Below are 23,543 nucleotides of genomic sequence, written 5' to 3'. Positions count from 1 at the left end.
GTGTGTGCAACCTGGAGATCCTTTTGAGGAAACCAAAGAAAGGAACATGTCTTGTATGTGGTGAGCAACACAAGACAGGACAGGAGCGGTGCACAGGAGCTTAGGAAGTTAGAAGGTTCTATGCTTTGAAAAGCACATTTTAATCTTCATGGGTCTGTCCTTAAATCTCAGCAAAAGTTTGACATAGATACACAGATTGGAGTTATCAGTATTAGTGCCAAAGCAGTATCAAAGGATTTCAGGATGGCTGAAGCTTTCTTTATTTAAAAATACAGTGGGGCCCTGACTTACGAGTGTCCCGACTAACGAGTTTTTTGAGATACCAGCTGTCTCTCCGCCGATTTTTTGCATTGAGTTGATACAGTAATTTGAGTTAACGAGCTCCTTAACGAGCTCGGCCTTGGAACGAAAACTCGTAAGTCAAGGCCCCACTGTACTTTATAGTTCTACCCATTTCGGAAAAAATATAACATATACACTTTACCCTGCAAAAGATGAATATGACCTCATGTGGATATAATGATAGGGGAGACAACAACGATACACAAAGGGAAACATCCCTGAACTAAATCTAGGCCATAGATGAATAAATAATTAACTAAAATCTCTGTGCAGGTCCACTAAAGTCTAATGAATAGTAAGCATCAATTGTTCCATATAATGGATTAGTAAAGGGTATACAGATACCATGGAACGCCAGAAAGCACTGTAATTCTAGCGGCCAGTTGTTTGTGTTTTGCTAAGCCTGCTTTAGACTCTCAAAGTCCCTTGTCCCTTCTGTGTTTCCAGCCCTGAAACAAACAGACCAGTTTCAGATCAGTGAAGTGTTCCTATTCTTAGAAATAACTGGTGATTCTAGCAGAGACAGGGTTACCTTCGTTGTTCAAGGAGACTGAAGGGCAAATGTTGAAAGGAATACATGCTGCAAGCTTTGCAGACTAATTTATTATTTTTAAATGGTTTCATTAGTCACAGACATGAGCATATTATTTACACTTGAATAAACATGCCCTTTTTAAAATTGAGAAGGGAATTATATTTAACAGACTTCGTTACATAAAACAAAAATTTCCTTTTAACAAAGTTATTTTTATCTATAGAAAGATTATGTGCAGTTTGTGTATTTCCTAATTTGGAATTCAGATAATTTAATGATGATAATGATGATAATAATAATAATAATAATAATAACACCTCTTATACTTACTAAATTGAAGCAGATGGAAATAGAAAATCCAAGCTGCTGTTCAGCATATAATCGCTATGCAAATATCCCAACAGTTTGTATGATTTTTCCAACTATTACCTCAAGAGCAACAAGCCATTGTATCGAAAAGTTGAGAAAGACAGCACAGAATTTGGGGCCATTTATAGCTAATTCAACAATGATTAAAATAAATCCACCATTTTTAAAGGATACAAGGAAGAAAAGGAAGGCGTGTGTGTGTGTGTGTGTGTGTGTGTGTGTGTGTGTGTGTTGACCTCATCCTTATAATTGAAATTACAAGGACCTCATCCTTATAATTTAAAACATATTGAATCTCACCTAACTTAAATATGTCTACCAGCTACCTCTCTTTTTCTCTATTTCCCATTGCAGCCATATTTCTTGGAATAAAAGGTTGAAAGGGAACTTTCAATTTCTCACCTTTCTTATTCTTTAGTACCTATTGAAATTCATCCATTAATTTGTTTAAAAATATGCCCTGGCAGGGGTGTCTCAAGGTCTCAATGTTGGCATGTTGGCCTGCACACTAAAGGGTCTCTGGTTTGATTCCTGGTCAAGTACAAGTACCTGGTTTATAGGTTGGATCTCTAGTCCCGATCAGGGCCAGGGAGGGAGGCAACCAATTGCTGTGTCTCTCTCTCATATTGATGTGTCTCTCTCTTTGTGTGTGTATCTCTCCCTTTCTCTCTCTCTCTGTCTCTCTCTCTGTCTCTGTCTCTCTCTATCTCTCCATCTCTCTCCCTGTCTTCCACTCTCTCTATAAAGTAATGGAAAACATATCCTTGGGTGAGGATTAACCAAAAAGAGAAAAAATAATTTTAAAAAAGTGATTTGTTTAAAAATATGAATGAAGCCCATACTAAAAATAAAAAATAAAAAATAAAAAAAAAAAATATGAATGAAGCCCATATACTTTACTGTGGAATGAAGATTCCATGGTTAATAAAGTCAAGAATGATGTCTGTTCCGATAGAACTCCATCTAATGGGGACCGTGAATATCAGATGCACGTTACAAGGAAGAGAGTAAATGTTTTCCAACTACAATAATGTTATTTGATCTATTAGGAATTAGAGATGTCATCAATGAGAAAGAATACTGAATATAAAAGGAATATAAGATAGCAACAGTAGATTTATTTAAAGAAGAAGCTATTGCCAAAAATAAACATGGAGTGTACAGAGGGCAAAGATGAGGGTGGTTAATGCTGAGAGACATGGAAGAAGTGGGGTTTATAGTGGTATATTGGAACCAGGCCACACAGGTTAGTCAGTCTAGTCAGTTTTCTCTTATTCCATAAGAAGCTTTGTTTATGTCTTTTAAGGGACCTGGGAGCATGATTATATTTTCATTGTGGAGGTGTAACGTGTTCCACACTGTGAAGGAAAATTGGCAGGCTGGGGGACAGAGCCTTCCCTATTGTCTGCAACAGCTCTTGCCTAGGAAGCTGGCTCACTTCTCTTCCTGAAACCCAGAGGAAGTCTTTCACTCCCAATATTATTGGATCACAGTGTTTGCCTTCCTCTTGATTCTCTCCTAGGACAGCTTCCATTGTCATTCTACTCACTCCATGAAAGCTTTCACTTATCTTGTGCTTCATCTTCCCTTGATGTGCCGATGACTGTGAAAAATACGTCCTCAGAGGAAATGTCCTTCCCAAGCACTTCAAATACAATATGTTAGAAATTGCACCACATACTTCCCCCTCAATGTCAATGCTTTTTTCGACTTTCCTATCTTTGAATGACTTCATTGTTCACATAAAGTAGAATTATTTTTGAAACCACACTCATCCCACATACCTAATAAATAACCTTTGCCATCCATTCCACTCCCTAATTCTCTCTGAAAGCTTTCCACTTTCCCCAGTTTTTGCTGTAAGTAACATTTGGTCTACCATCACCTTTTCAGTGAACATAACCAGATAACGTACTATTCTTTACTGTTACCCCTCTGAAAACTCTGCCGCAAGAAGTAGTCATAGGACTCCATGGAGGACAAAGAATCGCCATCTTGCTTCTGTTTAAGGCGTTAGACAACCTCCTCTGAAGCAGAACCTAACCCATCAGAAGGGCCCTTCCTGACCTCTGCAGTCATATCTCTTGGTAAATAGGTCATATTTACTTTGAGAGAAAGAGACTTTGTTTTGCTTGTTTGTTTGCTTGCTTGTTTTAATAGTAAGGAAGTCCTAATGCATTCTGAAGGGAAACATAGTTTTGATGATTTCAAAGAGGAAGGAAGAGGGAGAGAGAGAGATAGAAACATCAGTGATGAGAGAGAATCATTGATCGGCTGTCTCCTGCATGCCCCGCACCTGGAATTGAGCCCAGAACCCGGGCATGTGCCCTTGACTGGAATCAAACATAGGACCTTTCAGTCCGCAGGCCGATTGCTCTATCCACTGAGCAAAACCGGCTAGGGCAGGAAACAATGTTTTTAGACTGTGTTGTTATACTCAGGAAAGAGGATTCCCTCAATTTCTAAGGGAACTAGCCTCATGCCAGCAAATGGTTTCCTCTTTCAGTACCTCAGATGATAGCAAACTTTTAAGAATCTAAAAAGACCTAAAAAAGCACTAGTCCAAACCTCTCCTATTACTATCCTATATAATAAAAGCCTAATATGCTAAGTGTCCAGTTGCCCAGTCATCTGTTCAACCAATCAAAGTGTAATATGCTAATGATATGCTAAGGCCACTCAACCACTCACTGATCACCAGGGGGCACTGATGTGCACTGATCACCAGGGGGCAGGCAGCCAACTAGTTGACCAGTCACTATGACACGCATTGACCACCAGGGGGCGGATGCTCCAACTGGTAAGATAGCTTGCTGTTGGGGTCTAGCCAATCGGGACAGAGCAAGGAGGCCAGGCATGCCCTGGGGCTCTCCCGCTGTCCCTCCCTGGCTGGCCAACCTCCTGCATCACTCCCCGACCCCGATCATGTACCAGCGGGGTCCCACAGCTTGGCCTGCGCCCTCTCGCAATCCAGGAACCCTCAGGGGATGTCAGAGAGTCAATTCTGGCCTGATCCCTCAGTCCAGGCCAAGGGGCCCCACTGGTGCATGAATTCATGCACCAGGCCTCAAGTGAGAAATAAAAACACTGAGAAGTTAAGCAACTTTGAAATTCTAACAGGCAGTAAAGGATTTGGGGAAATGTAATCACTAGCTATTTATCCATATAGTTAAAGTCTTCAAAAGCATCAGTAATTTAGATGAAACTATCAATTCAATATATGCTAGATGCAGTAGGGGCTTAATTGAATGCCTGCTTGAATTATATTTAATTATATTGATGTTTCCCTAATATGTGTGGCAATGAACACAATAAAATCTTCCCCAAACTTGATTTTTTTTTCATGTTGTTAAAAGACTCAGGTTTAATTATCTTTCATTTAAAGTTAGAGTTTAGAACTGCTGCTCATGACTGCACACTGATTTCACTTGCATTAAAGAAATCTGATTACCTTGAATCATTTATATATTTTTGTAAATCATGAATGGTGCTTTTTTATATATGTATTTGGAACTAATTATTTTCATGAATGCAGATCTCACCAATACAAAAAGCAAGTTTTGGAATGAAGCAAACAAATGGTACCAGAAAATATTTTACAGTTGCTTTCATAATCCATTGTGTCCTTCATAATTTAATGCCATTTGAAATTGAGCACTGATGCAGATGGCAAAAAAATAATTTTGGGCATTTTATCATAGATAATATAATTTTATTTTGCTTCATTTTATTTCAGAGGAATATATCTGAATATACACATAAATACAAATGTAACTCCATGATAACATACAAGTTATTTATCTTATTGTTTTGCCAGTGTACCTCAATATTTAAGAAATTGTTCTTAATTTTTTTTCCCTTTTGACCAGAGGAGAATGATATCAACTGTGCCATTAGCATTGTTGCTCAGTGAGGAACACTTTAAAAATTGATAACCAAAGTGGTATTGCATTCAATAAGGTATCCTATATAATAAAAGGCTAATATGCAAATTGTCTCTTCAACCGGGAGTTTGACCAGGGGGTGGGTCCAGCCAGCCAACTGCTCACAGCCTCTCCCCCCCAGTCAGACCCCACCCATGCACGAATTTGTGCACCAGGCCTCTAGTTACATATAAAAGGATTGACACAATGCTGGAAAGGAAATATATACTCATCAAATGATAATTATTTTTTTCTTTACTGATAGAAAGCATGTTTTATGGATATGAATTAGTAGCATACTTTATGAAAGAGAAGCTGAAATGCCTGCTTTGTCTCATTACATTGCCTCCCCAAAAAATGTATTAAAAAGAGAAAAAAATTAGTGTCAATTATGGAGAATATAAGAAATTAAGATTTTTAAATTAAACAGACAAAATTATCTCCTAATTGTTTACTTTATTATTAAAAGTTCTTGAAAATAATTGGTTGGGGCTTATAAAAGTCTTTATTAATATTCTTGTTATTAAACAAGACACAGATGAACTCTCTTACACATTCAGCTAGTTGCTACATGAACTAGAAAGTAGAACCTCTGTTCTGGAATTTGAAAACTTAGCTGAACAATAAAATAATGTGCTGGAAGTGATAAGTACTGTGAAAAGAAACTATGGCATTAGTTGATTGGTCAGACTATAATTTTGACTGTCTGCCACCACTCTCCTGCAAAACCACAAGGTGTGGCCAGTTCTCACTTGGTACCAACTCAACCTGGGCTAGAAAAAGACACTGTGTTTCAAGAAATGGGAGGAGGAAAAAGTAGCAGAGGTTAATTTGGTCCCTTGCCTTCGTTTCCCAAATTTAAAAGAATGGCAACCTTCATACCGGGAAACACTTTAATTAGTTTGAACCAGGAGGCAGAGTGAGGCATCCCTGAAACATACCCTCTCCTATGTAACGTATATATCTTGCTTCTGTAAAGCTTTCCTGCTTTCTATACTTACAATTCTTCAAAGCATCATTGGCAACAAGACCAGTAGTTCCAAATTTACTAAAGTCATTGTAATTATATGAACTTTGGTCTGCAGATATGATGAGGAGACCAATTTGAGGTTGTACTCCAAGATTAAGACAAATAATTTATCTTAGAAAAAGCTAGAAATTAGTGCAGTTATTATTAAATGTCTTTTGAATTATATTTTTTATAGCATAAATAAATAAAAGAATGGCAAGTAAGACTATTTCAACACAATTATTTCTTTATACTTATGACATAATAATCACATTAACATTGAAATATTGAAATAATTTCATATATTTTATATTATCCAAAAATGTGTGTTTATATATTTAGATACTTAGAGATGTAGAGATATATATATAATTTTTGATTTATACATAGATGATAAATACATAAATGAATGTCACTTTGAGGATAACAATTTTAAAATAGCTTCATATGGTACATTATTCCTGAGATAGGTATCTAGATAATTTACTTGTGAAATCAGTGTGATCTGTGATTACCATCTAGTGGCCATGTCCTTGAACTGCAAAAACTCAGTGCTAATGGAGACTCTCAGGGGGCCTATTTAGCTCCATCAACCCATTTTATTGATGCATGTCACATATTAATTATTATGTAACATAAGTGCAAACACATATCTTGTAAAAAATTTTGCACAGAAACTGGTGGTCTTTGTATGAAGGTGATTTGAATAGGCCAATTGGAAAATACTGTAATTTTCATATATAATAAAATCAAAATGGGCTGAGAGGAGAACAATATGTTTAAATTTAATTAAATTGCAAATTATAGGACATACAAACAGAATAAAGTCCTGTTTAAGTTTGGCAATATAGTTTTCCAATACTAACATTTATACTTTGACTAGTTCAGAAATAAGTAAAGTTGTGTTAATATTTGAAGGTCAGATTGAATATCATTAATTTACGATAAATAACGAGAGATAAATTTTTAAATGTTAGAAGAATACAACAATGTGGATAGTAGTTAGGTATGTTGTCATGGGAGAAAATGCATTGGGAACTGTTTGCAACAATTTATGAAATATGAGTACTTGCATTTGAGTGGTCATTGTGGAAATGTTGAAAAAAAGGAAATAATTTGTAAACTTTGTCAAGAAAGAGGTATAAGTATGTCATAAATTTGGTGGAAGAGATCAAATAAAGGAATCTTTAAGGTTTTTATTATGAAGAACTAAGCAACAATGGTGTTTTTAAAAATTATTGGGGAAATGAAGAATGATCATTACAGACTCTTGTAATAAGATATCAATCTCTTAAGAATTGGACAGAATTCTAAGGAATTATTCTAAATTATGTCATGTAATCCTCACAACCATCCCCCCACTTTTAAAGTGGGAAGGAATCAGGTCCAAAGATATTATATCATTGTCCCAGAATGTTATAGCTAATAAATGGCATCATTGGCATTTGACACTCATACCCATGTGATTCTAAAAGTATATACTCTTTTCTCTTCTCTATGAAACGTTTTCAATTGTTTAGCATCTTCACAGACATTTTTTAAACTAAGTTAATGTGAAGGTCCTATAGTATATCCATCTATTAAAATTTATATAAAACTGTATAATTAGAGTTTAGAACGTGTGTAATTTTCTATTAAAAATAGGATATACTTGTCCTGAAAAGGAAACCTAAAAAGGTTTAAAGAATTAAAAATATAGAAAAATCTATACTTATATGCAAAAATTCTTTTTTAATTGCACCATTGTGATAACTAAAGAATAGTTTGTTAAAATGTTCAGTGCATGGTAAACATGTGGTCTTCTGGTCTATAATTAAACAGGCAGTTTTACTACATTGATCCAACCTGCCTGGTACTCAAGGGAGAGACAGACAGAGGCTGCAAACAGACATTACATAGTGGTCTCACTCAGTTCAATCTATGCCTGTTTCTGATTCTTCATGTTTATTGGTTGGTAATAATGCCTTTTATTATTACTTATTTTGGAGTTAAGATAGGTAAACTCCAAAAATATCTTCATAATCTCAGCTAGTCTATACTTACTATTAGCTACACTAATATATTAATTAATAATTATTACTTATTATGGGCATAATTATTATTATCCCTTCATTTAAAAAAGTGTTCGAGTTAGGACAATAAGTTACATTGTCACCATAGACCAGAAGTTCTTACACAGAGACATGGTGGGCTGGTAAAACTTATAGACCCTTTTTAGAATAATGTTTTAAAATGGGTAACACAAAATACATAAAATTATAAAGGGAAGCAAACATATTAAAATAGAGTTACTGACATATTTTTAAAAATCAGGGTTGTGATATAGTAATTATTGTGTTCCTTTACTAATTCACTCAATACCAATATCTAGTGATTCATTTAGCAACTACTATAATTTAAAGAAGGGATGATTGAAGAATATTTCAACATAGCTGCATCAACTTCAATGTGAAATAAAAATATTTACAATTCTACTGATGAAGAAATTTCCAGTCCTACTAATTCTGTATTTTATGGCCTACTTGAAGGAAATGCTAAATTTCGGTTCTCTAAAAATTGACAAATATTTTCTCCTAACCCCACACATCTAACTTGTTAAGAACCCCTAGATACACTACATTGCTGGAATATATACCTTTTCCAACCCTAGAATTGAGCGCCTTAAACTTACAAATTATATTTATTATTGTATCTTCATAAAAAATATAAAGTACAACACATTATACATGTTTAGTAAATGCATATAGAAATGCATATATAATAAAGTCAATGAAAAAAATTGAAGATGTGAAAAATTAATCAAGATAATTACATAATAGTGCACATAGTATTGAAAAGTTTCCAGATGCAGGCTTTACCTAGTAATATGATATATTATAATATCACAACAAAGATGAATCGTACATAACCAGAGACTTGTACTACAGCCCACTTTTGGGGGATAGGTATGGCCTTTTGATGTCCTGGGCGACTTAAACGATGGCAGAGGCTGACCTAGCTCACGGAGTGACGTCTTGGGAATCCGCAGTATTGTGAGACTGAGAATATTGAAGCCAGGTCAAAAGACTGTTCTGACAAAGGGAAGACTATGATTCTTTGTTTTATCTCTTCCAACTTCCAGTCCTACCCCCAAAGTCAGAAGTACACTCTGAAGGATTTAGACAATGGAAGCAGGGAAGTTACTCTGCCTCTTTGATGTTTATTCTTTGCTTGGCTGTCTTTGTTCTAGAGATTTCTTCATATCTTCTCCATAGGAGCTTTCAGCAGTTCTACACCTGGATGCTTTTGCACCTCCCAAGTCTACCATCAATGGATTAAAATGCATTAAAATGATAAGATATGTACAAAATTCATTTTTGCTTCTCAACTACAAATATATGGCTATCATTGGTATTTCCACAGGTGATCAGGGCCTATCAGGAGAACATCTGGAAATTGATGATATAGGCAGAAAAATTTGAGCTGAATTTCTAACAAGAAAACAGTTAAGCATCCTTTAATGTCTCAGCTGGGTGTGGGCAGAAATACATTCTAATTCTGCCGGAACAAGCCCTTGTAAATACTCTAGCCCTCCACAGGGCAGTGGCATTGATTCCGCTTGTCAACAATGATGATCTGAGAGAACACTGTCCAAAGGATGTGGGTGCAGGAAGAGAGCGGGAGATCACAGAACATAGTGAAAGGAAGGCCCAGCGAGGAAAAGACAAGATTTGGTGCTCAAGGTGTTTAATGATAAAACATATCTCTTATAATGAACTAGAGGCCTGGTGCACGAAATCCGTGCATGGGTAGGGTCCATAGGCCTGGTAGTGATCAAGGCCTATCAGGTTCATCACCTCCCTGCCTCCCAGCCCCCCTGCCTCCTCCTTCCCTCACTCCCTCAGCACCCTGCTGCGGCTGCTGGTCACCCACCATGTTCCACGCCCCCTGGTGATCAGCGCACATCATAGCAAGCAATTGAACTCCCGTTCTCCTGGTCGAACTCCTGAGGGGACACTGTGTATTAGCCTTTTATGTACATAGATGGTCTCAGCAAGTCTCAAGTAGATGAATATATTTTCTTTATAACTATGTTAGTAATTTGCATTTATACTGTTAATACCAGGAAAAGAAGCTATTTTAGGCAGTAATTAGTGATATATTTATTATTTTCATATTTTATTGAATTTATAGGGTAACATTGGCTTAATAGAATTATCTAGGTTTCAAGTGTAAAATTCTATAATATATCATCTGTATAGTGTTTTGTTCCTTCACCACCCAAGTCAAGTCCTTCACCATGTATCCCCCCCTTTACCATCTTCTAACTCCTCCCACCCCTTTCCTTCTAGTAATCACCATTGTGTTATCTGTGTCAAAAAGCATTTTGTTGTTGTTGCTTAATCCCTTCATCTTTTTCACCCAGCCCCCAAAAAGAAGATAAAACAGAGTGACATGATTGATAGTGACTGAGGGCAGCTACTTTGGATAAGATTGGGGTAAGCAGACATTTTTGAATAAGTGACATTTGAAATAAGTTTTGAATGATGAGAAAAAGCCATGCTATGAGCAGTTGTTAAAAGAGCATCTCAGGCAGAGGGATAGCAGATGTAAAGATTCCGGGACTGGGAGAAACATTGTATGTTTGTGTAATAGAATATATGTCAGAGCAGACAAAACATGTTTTAGTGAGTTGGAGAATCTTAGCAGTGGGCAAAGCCAAATCATATAGTGTCTCCTAAGCTTTGGTAAGGACTTTTGATTTCACTGTAACTGTAATGAACGAATCCACTGGATGTCTCTAAATAAAAAGTGCATGATTTGCATTAAGTTTAGAAAAGCCTATTTTGGATCTCTGAAGAATGGACATTAGAAGGATAAGTGGGAGCAATGGGGAACATGGTGGGGATACCACTGTCATTGTCAGGAGAGACAGTGATGGGGTTGAGGGGGGTGGGAGTGCCCTTTACTGAAAGAGCCAGAGAAAATTTATGTGAGCAAGGAGAGGAAGCTTCCAGATTTTTAATTTTTAAAGCCAATTTTGGCAGCCTTTTCTGATGAGCTTAAGTATTTGCTTCCTGTACCTAACTAAATCTTTGGCCAGAGCCAATACAACACCTCTTTCTAAGAAGTTATGTTATGGCTGATTAGTATTCCATTGTGTCTACGTACCACATCTTTCTTATTGAATCCTCTATGGCAGGACACTTTTGTTTGTCTTCATGTCTTGCTAGAAATACTATTTGCGACAACATGGATGGACCTTGAAAATACTATCCTAAGTGAAATAAGCCACTTGGGAGAAGCTAAGAACTAAATGATTTTGCTGATATCCTATCTAATAAAGAGGGAATATACTAATTGACCCTCATTCTGTCGTAAAAGGAGGCAGCGTCCACAGCCAATAAGGAGGGAATATGTCGACTGCCCCGCCCTCAAAGAATGCAGTGCCCATAATCACAAGATGGCAGTGCCCAGTTCCCTCAGCCCCCCAGCTGCCCAGGGCTGGCCGAGGCTTGTGCTGCCAGCAGTGGCAGCAGCAGAGATGTGATGGGGCTTCACCTTTCCCTGATCACTGGGTCGCCTCCCACCCCTGAGGGCTCCTGGACTGTGAGAGGGGGCAGGCTGGGCTGAGGGACCCCCCCCCCCTCCAGTGCATTATTTTTCATGCACTGGGCCTCTAGTGTGGGATATAAAACTGAAACTCATGGACACAAATAGCAGTGGGGCAGTTGCCAGGAGGAAGGGGGTAGGGCGGAGGGTGCCTATTAAATGTTGATGGGAAAGATTTGATATTGGGTGGTGGGCACACAGTGAAATATACAGATTTTGTATCATAGAAATCTATACTGAAGCCAATATGCTTCTATTAACCAATGCCACCCTGATAAATTTAATTTTTTTTTAAAAATCTACGTTATGTAGTTGTTAAAACCAAGTTCTGAAGCCAGGCTACTGGCATATAAATTCTGGCTCTGCCTGTTAATAGCTGTGTAACCTTAAACTCTCCCTTGAATTCTCTGTGCCTCATTTTCCTCAAATAAAAGGAAAGATACAAATTATGTTGCCTCTAAGAGAGTTTTTAAAGATTAAATAAATTAAGATAATGCCCTTATAATAGGGGTGGGCACATAGTAAGTACACGCTACACATTCATTTTCTTGTGACTATTCCCAAGCTGCAGTGTTACCTTTTAAAACGCACTGCCTTTTAGAACACATATTCATTATAAATTATTTATAGAATTTTCCCCGCCTGCTATGTTGTGAAGAGCACTCTCCAGTTATTAAAGGGGACAATCATTGCCTAACTGAATAAAAGAAGATAGAATGAGAAACCAAGGATTAGTGGGAAGCTATAATTAGACAATTGAATGATGACAGTTTAGTTCTTTATGGAATCCTTATTAATACCATTTGGAGGTCATGAGGTAAACTCAAGAACACTACAAAGTAGGAACCCTGACCTGCATGTGTTGGAAGTCGAGTTGCCATTGGAGATTCTTGTCTAAAAGGATACTGTCTCTCCCCCTCTACCACCCCCCCACCAGTACATTTAAGGTTATTTTAAAAAGTATTCCTTTGTATTATCTTTCTTTTTAACTTACATTGTTAGTCAACCTAGTAAATCAACTAGCTCTCTACATGAGAAGTCATAGAATTATTAGCAGATCTAAAATTTTTAGAATACAAAAAATTGATATATAACCAATATATTATTTAAAATGTTGAGTTCCTAACGCATAACTAAATGAATGAGAAGTCATAGAATTATTAGCAGATCTAAAATTTTTAGAATACAAAAAATTGATATATAACCAATATATTATTTAAAATGTTGAGTTCCTAACGCATAACTAAATGAATGAGAAGTCATAGAATTATTAGCAGATCTAAAATTTTTAGAATACAAAAAATTGATATATAACCAATATATTATTTAAAATGTCGAGTTCCTAACGCATAACTAAATGAAACAAAACCATTTCAGTCCTGGCTGGTTTGGCTCAGTGGATAGAGTGTCAGCCTGTAGACTGAAGGGTCCCAGGTTTGATTCCAGTCAAGGGCACACGCCCAGGTTGCAGGCTGGAGCCCCAGTTGGGGGCGTGCTGAAGGCAGCCAATCAATGATTCTCTCTCATCATTGATGTTTCTCTCTCTCCCTTCCTCTCTGAAATCAATAAAAATAAAAAATAAAAAACCATTTCATCATGAACCTGGAAACATTACAAAAGAAGTCACTAAACAAAGCATATCTGAGATTCAGCAGATCCAGACCTGCTGTACGGGCCTTCTCACAGTTGCACTATTTGGTATTTTTTCTAAAAAACATAATGAGAACCTTGATGCTAGATTGTTTATACTCCACAAAGCTGGGTGGCTTTGTGAATTATTTCATCTCTAAAGCCACACAACACATTTAAAAATTTAAAAGTAAAAAAACAGATTTTATAGGTGAGAACATAGTGTTTGGGGTATTGGTTCCAGAACAAGAGAGTAAAATTGCCTTTCTGTGATTTGGTTGAACGCTATCTGACATCACAGTTGAAAATGGTTGTTCACACAAGGAGACTGAGTAGGATGATAAAGTCGCTAATAATCATGTTAGTATGAGAAACTGAAGAGCCATTACCTTCAGATAATTAAAGGGTTGGGATGTAGAAGAAAGGACTTATTCTTTTAGCTTTGAATGAAAATTATAGGCAGACTCAAAAAGAAAAGGTTTTTCAAGCATAACTAATTGCTCAAAAAACATGAAAAAGATTAGACTACAGAAATTCTCAAGTTATTTTTTTTTCCTTTCTTTCCCCTCCTTAGTTATACTATCTATTCTAGAAAAAGGCTACGTTACAAGGATGTCTAGTTACAAAAAAGAATATTTGCTCAAATTTTTAAAGTGACTTAATTTTCTTGTTCATGTCTCAAAATTCGCAAATAATCTCCTAATCTTACATGTTGCAAAACTGCATATAAATCCTGACCTAAAAAATTTCTCATAAAGGTTAACTAAGAGATATTTCGGCATTCTGGAAATTATCTATTGCAAGGTCAGGTGATACATTAGTTCATTGGTAGATAGATCTTATTTAATTCCCCAAAGCAACAGTGTGATATAATTTAAGAGATTCTATTTGAACAACTATGCATTTGTACTATCTTTCTAAGGAAGGAGGACCCAGGGTTATTAGTTCAAAAAATAGAGTAGTGCTAGAAAACCAAACATTAAAAAAACAATGACTTTATTAATTTTAATGCTACATTGTAGTGATTCATAACAGGTATGTCGCACAAGGTAAAACAAGGACAAACTAACATCAGCCTTCAATCTTTTAACAAATGATTATTATTGTAACTCAGTGAAATAAACATATTCACTCTTTTTTACAGGCATAATAACATAGGATCACAATAAAAAATTATATTAGTAGGACTGATTCATTTACTTATTCATGTGTTTAACAAATAGATGTTCTAGCTTAATTTTCATTTCATTCAAATTTATTTGCCCTTCCACAAATTTATTTTGCTGAATGCATTTATTCTTCTGATCAAGTTGACAAAAAGGCTCCTTGGTGCATTAGAATTTTAAATGGTATTGAGTCATGTAGGTAAATAAAAATAATTAAAATGAATACTTTATCATCATCAAAATGCAAACTAGTACTACACAGAGAAAGTCAATGCCATATCTCCCCATTATTTACTTCGCAGTTATTAATTATATGAATATACATCATAGTAAAGAATGAGAAATGTTGACAACAGTGCTGTGAGTTGAAAAGACAAGTATGCACTTCAGCTTATGGATAGACATGATAATATAAGAAATATAAATAGTGTTAAAATTCCAAAATTATTGCTAAAAGACTTATTGCTAAAATAAACTTTATTTTTATAAGTTTAGATTGTAGAAATGTTGCAAAGAGAATACTGAGTTTTCATAAACCTAGAACACAGTTTCTCCTATTATTAACATCTTACATTAGCAGAATTCATTTATTGTAATTAATGAAGTGATATTGATATGTTGTTATTAGCTAAAGTCCACACTGTATTAATATTTCCTTAATTTTTACTTCAGATCTTTTTTCTATTCCAGTGTGCATTTTAGAATACATTACATTTAACCATCATGTATCCTTGGGCTACTCTAGCTGTGACAATTTCTCACACTTCTTTTGTTATTGACGACCATGACAGTTCTGAGAAGCACTCGTTAGGTATTTTATAAAATGTCCCTCTATTAAGATTTGTCTGCTGTTAGGAATTTTGGGAAAGAAGACCGCTGTGGTAAAGTGCCATTCCTGTGACATCATATCCAGGCTATGCAATAACACAATGTGTTATTAATATGAATTTAGACCTTGATCATCTTGCTAGTCAGGTTTCTTCTCTATAACATTGTCACCTCCTTCCCTTCCCCTTAAAAATATACTCTTTGGAACAAAATCACTCTGCCAATACCTAAAGATGGCGAGTTATGTTTCACCTACTGTCGTGTGGGTGGGATACCTACAGAAATTATTTCAAATCATTTAATTTATATGGATGTCTGTCTCCTCCAGTTATTTATTTATTCAATTGTTTACATATATCATTATGTTCTCATGAACATTTACTTAATAAATTGTGTTATAATCTTTATTTTATTGGTTGAATAGTCCAGCTTTGGCTATTTGGAAACTCTTTCAGTTGGTTCTTGTGTCCCTTTGAATTGTTATCTCCATCCTTGTTTGCATTTGTTGTTGATTTTTATTTCACAGGTTGGCTTATCCACTTATTGATTCATTCATTGGTTCATTCATAGGCATTATTCTTTTATGGTAGGTTTAGGTGAGCAACAAAATTGACAGGAAGGTATAGAGATTTCCTACTCTAATAATATATTTCATTTAATTGGCGTATGCATATAATTCATACTTAAGGTGATTATTACCATGTTTGTAACTTTTTTCTATCTGTCAGAGGTTTTATTTTTTCCTTTTCTTTCTACCATCTATAGTTTTATTTTATTAACCCCTTTTGGTTCTTAAGATATCAATTCTACTTCTTTTTACACTTTTATTAATTGTCCTATAGTTTAAATTATTAATTTTTAATTTATGTCCACCTTTAGATAACAATATACTGATTTGTATGCCCTGCGTGATCCTTATAACAGACTATTCCAAATTCCTCCCTCTTTTCCCTTATGATATTGCTGTTGTTTCAATTATCTATGTGCTATTTATATCCAGTGCATTATTTTTATGTTAAGCCATTATATTTTAGATCAATTAAGAATAAAAAATAAGCCCTGGTCAGTGTGGCTCCGTTGGTTGAGTGTCCTCCCATGCACCAAACGGTCACAGATTCAGTTCCGGGTCAGGACAGATGCAGGCTTCATCCCTAGGAGGTGGCATGCAGGAGACTGCTGATGTTCGCTTTGTCTCTTCAGACTGTGGTGGGGTTTTTTTGTTTGTTTGTTTTATTTGTTTGTTTATTTAGTTTTGCCTTTCAGCTTGGCTTATAAAATTTTGTTACAAGTCAAACATGACGCATTTGATGATAGGAACTCAGACAAATAGACCTCTCCTATCACCTTTTGTGATGATCTGGCTGTGTTTAATGTTTATGGCAGCTGGACATGGCAGAAACTTTGTTCCTTTAGCGTAGCGGTTCTCAACCGGTGGGTCGCGACCCCTTTGGGAGTCAAATGACCCTTTCACAGGGGTCGCCTAAGACCATTGGAAAACACATATATAGTTACATATTGTTTTTGTGATTAATCGCTATGCTTTAATTATGTTCAATTTGTAACAATGAAAATACATCCTGCATATCAGATATTTACATTACGATTCATAACAGTAGCAAAATTACAGTTATGAAGTAGCAAGGAAAATAATTTTATGGTTGGGGGTCACCACAACATGAGGAACTGTATGAAAGGCTCACGGCATTAAGAGGTTGATAACCACTGTACTTGTGTCCCTGCCTTGGTCTCCCTTTGTCTTTGGGTTTTGCTAAGAACTCCTCTTTAGACAGCACCTGTGTCTTTCCATTTTAATCTACTGTTATTAAACATGTGCCCTGTTGGTGTGACAGTAAGGTGTAGGGAGGGAAAGCGTTCTATAATTTTACAGTTAAATCCCAATCTTTTAGTGGGCCTTTTCCTGAAATGTGACCTTCACAAGGGTTTCTTCATTTCCTCCCCTCTCCTTAGATTAGCCTGGAAAACTAGAGTAGACTGGAATCCTCAGGGAAGTGCCCTTTCCCCAAGCTGGATAAGGCTTTGGAAAGTTTCTTTTCCCCTGGAGTGTAGGCATTTGCTATGGAGAACACTACAGGCACATTTCACAAAGGTTCCTTTCTTCTCACACTGACAGAACCAGGAGGGGGATCTTCCGTGGTTCTTCACCAAGAGGATCCAGAATAGTTCCTGGAGGCAAAACCCGAGAAAGAACAGGGACTCCCTAAGAGTCCCAGGAGTTTCTGATTCTCAAGCCAATCCATACTCACAGCTACTATCAATTCATCACAATTATCAGTTAATTGCTACCTGTTTATGGGTCCCGCTTCTGCTCCAAGTGAAGAGATCTTAGCTCTGACTCTGGATTTGTCTGTCTCTCTAGATTTCTGGGTGGTGGTTTCCCAGGCAGCCTCAGTTCTCTGATGGATCCAAGAAAACTGAATTTTGAATTTGTTAAGCTTTATTTTATTGTAAAGACAAAAGGGACAATGGAGATGAAAACAGAAATTGCTTATGGTCATTTTTTACAATATATTTCTAGAATTGTTTTGTTAGAAAAATTTTAAAGTCTGATTATTCATAGCAATTGGAAAGACCAGAATGTTCAAGACTTTGAATAAAGTGATCTATGTTCCCAAGTACATACGGTTAGTATTTTTTACACTAAATTTTATTCTGTAATAGTTAGTTATCTTTGGAAAAGTATTAACTTAAAAACCTGTGACTGTTAAGTTATATTAAAATTGAAAATGTAATTAAATCTCAATCAGTTGAATATATGTGTATATATTGATATACTAGTATAGTGATAAGTACTATCATGGATATTTTACAAATCTTATCCTCATCTTGAAACTATGTGAGTTAAATTTTATTATTCCCATTGTATAGATTAGGAAAGTGAGACATGGAAATTTGTGCTCTTAACCGCTAGTTATTTTGTTTCTCTAATTAATTGGAAATTGCCTATCCATTTTAAGATATTTGGGATGGTAGGAAGATATATGTTAAAGAGTTTGGCTAAAGTCCAATGTTAGATTATATCACTATACAATAAAAAATAGTATCTGTCTTTAAAGCATATGGGTAAAAGAGTAACCCTTGATTACAAAAGTAAAATATTTTATTACCTATTTACCCCTTGGCATCTGTACTTATTATTAATATAAAATATCTCTTTAATTTATGCGTTTAAAAACATGAAAGGAGCCCTATCTGGTTTCTCTCAGTGGATAGAGCATGGGCCTGTGGACTAAAGGGTCCTAGGTTCGATTCCAGTCAAGGGCATATACCTTGGTTGCGGGCACATCCCCAATATGGGGTGTGTAGGAGGCAGCTGATCGATGTTTCTCTCTCATCTATGTTTATAGCTCTCTCTATCCCTCTCCCTTCCTCTCTGTAAAAAAATCAATAAAATATATTTTTAAAAAAACATGAAAGGAAGTAGAATAAATTGAATTGTTATGCAGTTGACATTCTTAACACAGATAATGAATACTGCATAGATCTTTATTTATTTGTGTCATCACCACATGCAGAAAAATCTTTATGAAAAATTAATAATATACTATTCAAATCTCATATGTATGTTCTGTAAAATAGGATGTCTTAATCTTAGTTCTAATCTTTAAAAATTTTTACTGTAAACTATAATTATAGTAATCAAAGTTGCTTTCCTGTAAGTAGATTATTTTCAAAATACAGAGTGGATACCAGGAAAACACAGTGGTCTGTTATCTTTCATGTCTACAATTTGTTGACCCAAATAATCTAAATTAAGAGCTGAGAAAACATTTTTGCTGGTATATGAAATAATTAGCTGTGAAAGTCATGATCCGAGACCCTTTTAAGATTTAGATTTTAAGTGCTTTCTTTTCTACTTGTCAAGTCTTGACATTTTATCATTTGGATGTAAGAAGTGGAGATTAACCTCCTCCTGACAAACACAGTAGACAAATTATACTTATGCTAAATAATCAATACTATTAAAAGCAAGCTGGTTTGGATGGTCAAAGCATTGACACTTCTGCCCAAAAAGATGTTTGCTCACCCACATAAGAACAAGACTCTATCTTCAGATGAAATACTATGTTTACGTAATTGTTTAAAGTGAAATTTTTCCAGTGGAAAAAGTATTATAACTCTTTCTAAGTTAGTCTTAGGCACCTTATATTTAGTATGTTTCAAACTCAACTGACCTCTGCCCCCACTCTTTTCTCCTATAATATTCAAATTAATAAAGTAAAAAGACTTCTTTGAAAATACTATTATATAGTTTACTTGTTTATTTTATATTTTTATAACACATTTTTATAATGTAAGTTATGTAAGCTCTTCAAGGGTATGAATTTTTCTCTGCATTAGTCACTGATAAATCCCAAGTACCCAGAACATTGCCAGGCACATAGTAGATGTTAATTTATAATTGGTTCAATGAATGAGTGTCTCCTTATACTAGAACAGTGGTCAGCAAACTGCGGCCCCTTGAGCGTGGCTCTTCCACAAAATACCACATGCGGGCACGCACGTACAGCGTGATTGAAACTTTGTGAACACACTCAAGGGGCAAAAGAGCCACATGTGGCTCGCGAGCCGCAGTTTGCTGACCACTGTACTAGAAGGTCCCTAAGGGCTGCAAATTTGTCTGACTGACATATTTCTAGTGTCAGAGTAGACACTGAATAATAAATATCCGTAGGCAGATCAGCTGAATGGTAGATTGAATACAATTATACCAGTATTGAAATGCTGATAGTAGAAGGAAAATAGTATGAATACCCTCTATTCTCTATCTCTGAGCAATATATCTACTTACAATGATCCATTTTACACAAGTTTGCCTGTTATACTCTGGTACTCGTGCAAATAAATATTTGTTAAACTTTTGATGACTTACAATGACTGTTTACCTTTTGACTTGATTTTCCAGAAGATTGAATTAGCTTAAATGACGGCTATTGAGATAGGCAGGCCAAAAAGCATTGTTTGAGCTTTTCAAGTATGAAGTTTGCATATTCAATTATCTTTATCATTTAGAAAATTTCTTTCAGATACAAATTTCAAAGGATTGCTATAAAAACCATTTAAAATTGCAACACTACTAAAAGTAGAAAAGTCTCCTTGAATGTAATGCTGTGGTCTCATCTATATTTGTATGCATATAGCGGCTGCAATGATGATTGCAGTCATTGTGAAAGTGGTAATAACTACAGCCGACTGAGCATATGTTTATACAATGATCTTTGAGGAGTTTGAAGCCATGACTGTGACATGCCGTCATCTAATCATGACTTAATTATAAACTAATCCTGTATTCTCAGCTGTAGTTCTGGGTCCAGGGCTATTACACTGTTTATTTTGTTAGTAGATATATAAAAACAGCTGGGTGGCATACAGCTTGGAGAAAGCGCTCACACTTGATTTGGTTTCTTTATCACTATCACACTTATGACAAAAGATCTCTGCTTTTTCTCTCTAATCCTCATCCCGTCTTTCTGTGTTATATGTTTCCCTTCAGACATAACACAGTAAGCTCAGGTTAATAAGGACATAGAGTCGTATTTTAAGATAACATTGATTCTGGAGAACAACTGAGGATGCTATGTTTTTTCCCTTGAAGAACTGATAGGGTGGAATTCTAGAGGCACCATATGATGTCCTTCTGAAGAAATTTCAGGGGGTCAGGAAACCCAGACTTAATACCCACAGAAAACGGCAAGAGTATGGATCTCCATCACCAGGGGGCCAGGTGACACTTGAAGGTTAATATAATATGATTTTTTCGGACATGATTTTTCTTTGCTTTTACATTTTCACAGAAATGCTGTCCACTTCTTTACTAAATTTTTGTTATTGGTTTTTTATCTTTCCCTTTAGGAATCACAAAGAGAAGACTTTGAGATGGCAATACATCTCAGAAAATGTCATGTTTGTAACATGCTGATCTTCTGAATATTTCTACAAGGTATGCGGCTGCATAGCAATCAAGGATGTGGAGGACTCTCCTGCTGAGTTAACATGTTTCCATTGTGATGGAAAAAAAGTAAAAATTATAGTAATTTTGAGGGTCAGTAACACAACTCTTCTACATCATATGCTTGAGTGGAAATAGAGTATGTCAGCTGGATTTAGCTACTGCTGAGTTCTTAAACCTATTTAATATCAGGGTGGTTCTTACCAGGCACTTGCAGTCAATGATATTCAACTAAAAAAATAATAATAATAAAGATGCCCTTTATTTACAAGAGAATAGTTTGCTACTGATCTCTCTGATTACTTACTAATAGAAGCTTCTGTTTACTGACGAAAAATGATTCTGGTTATAATGTTAATGAAATTTATGAATTAACAATATAGAAAAAAAAGAGAGCTAAAACAATGTGAGTTTTTTCTTTCTTTCTTTCTTTTTTTCAGTTACCCAGACATGTGTTCAACCCAAATAGGGAGGCATCTTCAGAAATTCTTCACAAGCGCCCAAGAAATCATAAAACGAAGGCCCTGTGATTGTTGTCTATGCAAACAAAGGATGCTTAAATAGTTTCAGAAAAATTGGAATACAAAGCAAGCTCTGTCAGTAGACCTCTCAAATTGTGCATTCCTTGTATTCCATGGATATAGTCATTCAAAATAAAATAGTATTATGATAACGTGCATTTGATAGCAGCCTTTTTTGTGTGCAAATAAGTCCCATAGATAAATGTATAATAAAAGCAATCATTACCATAGGACAATATTTTACACTGCAAGTGTGTGGTCAATGTAACTGAATCCTCAGAAATCTGGGATTCTGAGCATCAAGCCACTCAAGTGTTTTGTCATTTTTATTAGCAAGATAAAAACCAAAGCACTATTTAGTTATTTACCAGAATAGTCTTCTTCTTTCCTCACTTTTGCAGCTCTTCTCACCAATACTAACTCAGTGTTTTATCTTTAACTAGTTTTAATGATCTCCATAGCCACTAATATAAACACAGAGGATAAATTTATAAGCTCAGGGTTTTGGTAATGGTAGTCAAGTTTACACCAGATAAAAGACAATGTCATCAATTTCTGAGGCAAGCTGAGTGGGGTCATGAATAAGATTGTAGCAGAAGCCTGCCCATTGATTTAGGAATGGGGACTGTAGCCAAGATATCCCGAACACATGACCCTACAATATATTTTATCAATACTTGCATTTGTTTAAAAATTAAAATCAAGATATTTTATATAGCAACCCATATTCTGTTGAAAATGTTTAAATTCTAAAAATACGAGCTGAATTCCTTCATACACCCTCCTGCCTGCTGCATATATCTGTGTCCTCAGCCCTTCCTCGGATTCCATGTTTACAAGGGCAAGAGGATGGACTGGAGGTTTCAGTGATCAACGCCAGCTCAAGGCTTATTTTATTTTGTTAACAATGTCATGTCTGAGAATTTAAACAGAATGTAAAGAACAAGACAGTTCTATTCACTAAAAAAGGGATTAATGTGTTCCAACACTAACTTATCAGTCTGTTTTGGGAGTATACAAAATTGCAGAAACTTCTCTGTAGATTTTTCCTGGCTCATTGCATGCTCTATACTTGGGTTTGACCAAAACTGACGTCCACATAACATTTTGTATATTACTCTCCAGTTTGAGAGCCTGTAATGACCCCTTGTTGTTCAGTGGATACAGTCTAAGGTCCTTGTATGAATTCTTCTTTGGTTTTACCTTGTCTCTTTTGTTTAATTCCTAACATTTTACAAGTGACTTTATAGGGTTTGAATAAATAAATAATGAGAGAAACATAAAACGTCTCTATGTTCGTTTGTTTTTGTAATTCATAAGATTTAAAGGCGGACCAGTTTAGTGCAAATTCTAGTTTTCCACTTACTACATAAGTGGACTTGAAGACTACTATTCGACCTTTACTTTTCTGAACTCTAGTTCATTATTCCTGCTCTTATGAGGATAAAATTATGTAAGAATAATTGTCAGTTATCTTCTTTTTTCCATAGGTGTCATCATTATGTTACTTATACAGTAGTGTTCCACTTGCTTAGAACATCTCCCAAATGACTTCTATATAAGAAACATAATCACACCCAATATAAGAATTCACACCCATCCTTATATCCTATTAACATATTCTGACATAGAGTTTGCCCTGCAAAATTAATTCTTTGTTT

At 35.6% G+C, this 23,543-nt stretch overlaps 1 protein-coding gene and 1 long non-coding RNA gene across 2 annotated transcripts in view; both read left to right on the top strand.

Moving 5' to 3' along the window:
- Positions 1–23,543, top strand: part of GALNTL6 (polypeptide N-acetylgalactosaminyltransferase-like 6) — a 987,982-nt gene that overhangs the window by 321,390 nt on the left and 643,049 nt on the right. The window lies entirely within an intron of this gene.
- Positions 10,602–23,151, top strand: LOC102763536. The gene is made up of 4 exons (XR_436018.2): positions 10,602–10,656; positions 21,008–21,149; positions 21,265–21,352; positions 21,802–23,151. It is a non-coding gene; the product is annotated as an uncharacterized LOC102763536 (long non-coding RNA).

Source organism: Myotis davidii, unplaced genomic scaffold (genome assembly GCF_000327345.1).
Source record: "Myotis davidii unplaced genomic scaffold, ASM32734v1 scaffold404, whole genome shotgun sequence".
In the NCBI taxonomy this organism is placed as follows: Eukaryota; Metazoa; Chordata; class Mammalia; order Chiroptera; family Vespertilionidae; genus Myotis; species Myotis davidii.
The sequence above is the reverse complement of the archived record's forward strand: the minus strand, read 5'-3'. Positions and strand labels throughout refer to the sequence as shown.